Source organism: Coturnix japonica, assembly GCF_001577835.2.
Source record: "Coturnix japonica isolate 7356 chromosome 1 unlocalized genomic scaffold, Coturnix japonica 2.1 chr1random1409, whole genome shotgun sequence".
Taxonomy (NCBI): domain Eukaryota; kingdom Metazoa; phylum Chordata; class Aves; order Galliformes; family Phasianidae; genus Coturnix; species Coturnix japonica.
In genome coordinates this window covers 1-4625 of record NW_015439025.1, presented here as the reverse complement: position 1 = coordinate 4625, position 4625 = coordinate 1, and the positions used below count along the sequence as shown (strand labels likewise).

The following is a 4625-nucleotide window of genomic DNA, read 5'->3' as shown; positions in this document are numbered from 1 at the left end:
TCGCATCGTAGGTCCTATCAAATAGCACCGAGATTAGCGGAGGGAACTGGAGTTTTGTTCCTTCGCCGCGACCCTCCAATTTTCTGTAGTTTGCCCCTAGGTCCTATCTCATCTGTCCCACATGCAGCGCCACTTGAGTGAAGACACAAGACCATGACTCACCACTCGCTACTGGCTTCTGTTGCCTGATCTCCAAATTTCTTAAGTAATAGTGAGGGTAGGAATAACACCGCGGGGCACTGTTACTTATTAATATTTATTAGGAATGGAGCTACTCACTCCCCGACTTTCTACGTTTTGTCATCAAGATAGAAAGTTGCCGTGCAAGAATTTTAAGAAGCAACGGTTCAAATGTTGGTCAACAAGTTTATTAAAGCTCCTAGGCCGTTTTAGGAGATCGGGGAAGGAAGTAGGCCATAGGAGGAAGTTAAGGAAAATATAAGCCAAGGACTCCTTTTTTTCTTTTGCTCTACACAGATGAGTGAATAGCATGACGATGGAGTCAGTCGTCCTCTCCACCGCAGGTGGGCTCAATCTGAGGGAGTCACTAGAACCCTCAGGCCAACAGCATCCGCCTACAATGGAAGATACTATCCAGCCAGTGAGACTTGCGTGCTGGATCACCGCGGCCCGAGGCGAAAGACAAGCTGTGGTATACCGATAACAAAAGTCATGGTCTCTAGGGGAATTGAAAACCTAATTCCGACAAGGGCGTAAGCGCGAGTTCCCCGAGAGGGTCTTCTGACAAAGTTTTCCGCCTCAAGGAATTCTCCGGTCGAAAAGGTGTCTTGGAGTTTGTCTCCAAAGTCCCCAATTTAGGCGAGGGCCTTTTATTCCCCTTCCGCTTCGTGGTTTTCACCATTTCGGTGGGAATTTCTCCTTTTTCTTACAGCTCAGCATTTTCTTGGGGAAGTACCGAACTTCCGAACAAACAGGCAAACACGTCTCTCGACAAGATGATTTACAACCAGCCTTCTGTGGACATTCCTGACTCACAGATGAGCCATGCAAGGAAGAGGGGGTCTCTGTTGCGGACACTGAAGAAGCGTTCATCAGCTCTGCAGTGCCACTCCTTCGAGCAGCACCCCTGAGAAGAACTTGCTCTCCATTCTGCTTATCTTTTGCGGTCGTAAGCACGAAACACTTATGGCACAATGACACCCATCCGTCCTCCGAGATTCTTAACAGTTTGTCAGTGCAGAGTCTTCATGCATCAAAGGAAGGCCTCATGAAACCAAGCTTGTGAGACATAAAAGAATAAACCAGTCCGGTCCTTTACGACCACCCCGTGGCTCAAAACGGTTGCTTGAAATTGATGCGCAAATTGACCATTCACGTGGTGAGGCAAAGAAAAAAAAAGGTAGCATAAGGGAAAAGAGGGATACCGGTGATATGGGGGAATTAAATTTTAACAAATCATGCACCATTCAATCAAAGCCTTTCCTTGATAACACATTAAACGCCATAAGGTACCTCGTAAGGTCATAATTTACATTCAGTCATCAGGCATGTATTTTAGCAAACCACCAAAGACACCACTATATCAGATACCTCTTTAAACATAGAAGATTAACAATCCTTAATACATAAAAAAAAAATTTTAATTTCCTTTAACATCCATGCTATGATTTATGTACCAAAAAAATACCCAGATAAAATAATACATCATCATGACATCACAGAAAAAAATAGTTAGCACAAATCAATTTAATTAGGAGAGTAGAAAAAAGTATGTAGTGAAGCAAGTAGAGCATCCCACAATAAATAAGATAGTTGCGAGGTTGACTCCATATCGAAGACTCCTTATACAAAGTAAGACCATCCTGAGAGGCTTTTACCCCTTTCAAGTAGCTCCAAAGCTGCATTGTCGCATCGTGTCGGAGTCCGTGACACCTAACGAGAAACTAGAATAAACAGGCTTCTCCATGAAATCTAGAGATCCGTACGTTCATACGAGCTCTTCGGAGGTCTGTGGGAGAGCAGCAGGAGAGACAGAAGCTCATAAGTACTCCCCAGGCTTCCTCAAAGGCAGTAGTAATTTTAGCACATGTGAGGCAGCAGACATGGAGGATAGTTGCTGATAGCAGCAGATCGTCCTTCTTCTGTATATTTGTTCCACAGCTGTTGACCTGGGGGTGGGAAGAAAGATGAAAAGGAAACTGTGATGCATTATTCCTGACTGCGTATCAAAGCTGCATACTATCATTTCAAATCCCATCTACTTCCATCAGTTTCAAAGGCACATCATTGCTCCTATATGACCATGTTTCATTCGAGACTTAATATTGCCACTTTAAATCTCTTCAGAGCAATTGATAGCCCTCTCTTCAATGACAGGCCCAACTATTACAAGGCTGGGCAGTTTCTTAACAGAGAAGGGGTTGGGGGGGAAGTTCCCAAAGAATAGATTAGTCTAAAAGAAAAACAAACAAACCAACCTCAAGAGGGGCACTAAAATCTACGTTCATAAAGATATTTACAGCTCCCAAGTAAAAAGGCTACATGCACTTACTGAACCGTGGGCAAAAGCTCCCACAACAATGGTTACGGGCTCTGCTTTAGGAACCAGTTCACGCAGATCTGTCACATTTGGAGCAGCAAAAGAGGTACCGATCTTCATACAGCCCACAGGTAGGTGGTCACTGACTGGATTTTTAATGACCTGTAGAGAAGAAATAATTAATGGCAGTGTAGAGGTAAGAGGCTCTATCAAATAGACAAATCTGTGCTTAAAGCAAATACGTTACTAGCTGCAAAGAGGAATCTTGCACCATTGCCCATAAACATTCAATGACTACTTACCTTCAACAATTTCTGAGGACCATCAGCTGCTCGAACACTGAGCTTATGCAGCAACTGAACTGACAAAACAGAAGAACATTAGTTAAGCAGGCTGTTCTCTTGCTGAAGGAAGCACGTTCTCTGCCTACCAATGAGAGCTCAACTAGGAAAGAACTTCAGAGCTCCCAGCATCCTCTAGAGGAGCTTAAAAATAAACCCAACAACAAAAAACACCCATCAGGGAGTTAATTTGCCATCAGCACATTCTCATACGGGCCAGTGACAGAATCACAGAATGAAATGACCCGGGTTGGAAGGGACCTCAAGGATCATGTAGTTCCAACCCCCCTGCCTGGCAGGGCCACCAAACATACACCTTTACTAGATCAGGTTGCCCAGGGCCCCGTCCAACCTGGCCTTGAACACCTCCAAGGACGGGGCATCCACAACCTCCCTGGGCAGCCTGTTCCAGTCCCCACTGTATTAAGGAATATGTATTTGTAGGACGTGGCTGGCAACCTGCGTCATTTTGCGGCCAGTGCAAAGCATGAATCGCTTACCCATAAGGCCACAGAATCGATCGAAAGTTCTCGGGATCCTGGTCTGAGGATTCACTTCAATTAAAACATTCTTCTGGGTATGGATGTAAACTTGCAGAAGGCCAGCTCTATTCAGAGGGCTATCCATGAGCATGAGAAGACTCTGAATGAAAAACAATACAAATGAATATGCAGGAGCGTAAAATGAAAAGGCACCAGGGAGGGATCTTGGGAAAGGCTCTATGACTGCAGAAGCAACAAGAGATAAAGAATCCAGGTGGCCCATAAGCACAACTGTTATGCTGAGAAACCAGCAATCCCATTCATACACAAACTGAATTGTACACGTTATTAAGCACAAGTATGGTGGGTGAAGTTAACTCCGTTCACACCCCAAAGCCATCAGATAATGCCCCACGCGGCCCATACAAGCCCATGGTGTCAGTACGGAGCCAGTACCTGGTGTGTGATGTCGGGCCGCACCTCCCCGGGGTCCCGTCCGCTCCTGAGCAGCAGCGCCTTATGCTTGTCGCAATTGAGGAGCTCGAACGTCTTCCCCACCTAAAGCCAAAGCACGGACAGTTTGACAACAGAAACAGCGAAATATCCCCGGCTCGGCTCGACCCGTCCGCACCTTCACCGTCTCCAGACTCGCCCCTTCCAGCACCACCAGGAGCCGCCGCTGCCCCCGCACACGTTTCGCTTCCAGCGGAGCATCATCATCATCCTCCTCCCGCTCCTTCTCTTCACGCGGCCGCCTGGGCGCCGCCATTTTGTCTGAGCCTCGCGACGCAGCGTGACCGCGAGCGCCGCCAATGCTGGCGAGCAGCCACCCAAGATGGCGCCCTGCCTCTTCCTCCTCCTCCCCCCGGGATCAGTTCCGGAGCGCGGCGGAAGGCGGCGGTGGCGGCGGCAGTTTCCGGTGTCCTTCCCGTTGGGGCTCGCGTTGCGGCGCGGCCATGGCGCAGAGCCTGAAGGACCTGGCGGGGCGGCTGCCGGCTGGGCCGCGGGGCGTCGGCACCGCCCTCAAGCTGCTGCTGGGCGCCGGCGCCTTGGCATATGGAGTCCGCGAGTCCGTCTTTATCGGTGAGTGCTCCCCGGGACCCCGCGTCCTTCCCTCGTCCCACCTGAGCGCTGACGGTGCCGTTTCTCCCCTCAGTGGAAGGCGGGCAGCGGGCCATCTTCTTCAACCGCATCGGCGGCGTGCAGCAGGACACCATCCTGGCTGAGGGGCTGCACTTCAGGTAGGGCCTGTACCAGTTCCGCTCCCCCCATCAGGGGGAAGTTCTTCACTAGGAGAGTGGT

At 49.0% G+C, this 4625-nt stretch overlaps 1 pseudogene across 1 annotated transcript; it reads right to left on the bottom strand.

Moving 5' to 3' along the window:
- Nucleotides 1–2196: 2196 nt before the first annotated feature.
- LOC107306763 lies at nucleotides 2197–4296 on the bottom strand (annotated as a pseudogene). Its single transcript, XR_004305740.1, has 5 exons — nucleotides 3955–4296; nucleotides 3780–3881; nucleotides 3342–3483; nucleotides 2803–2861; nucleotides 2197–2662 (listed from the first exon to the last, which is right to left on the bottom strand). The product of XR_004305740.1 is annotated as a ribosomal RNA small subunit methyltransferase NEP1-like (transcript).
- Nucleotides 4297–4625: the final 329 nt, after the last annotated feature.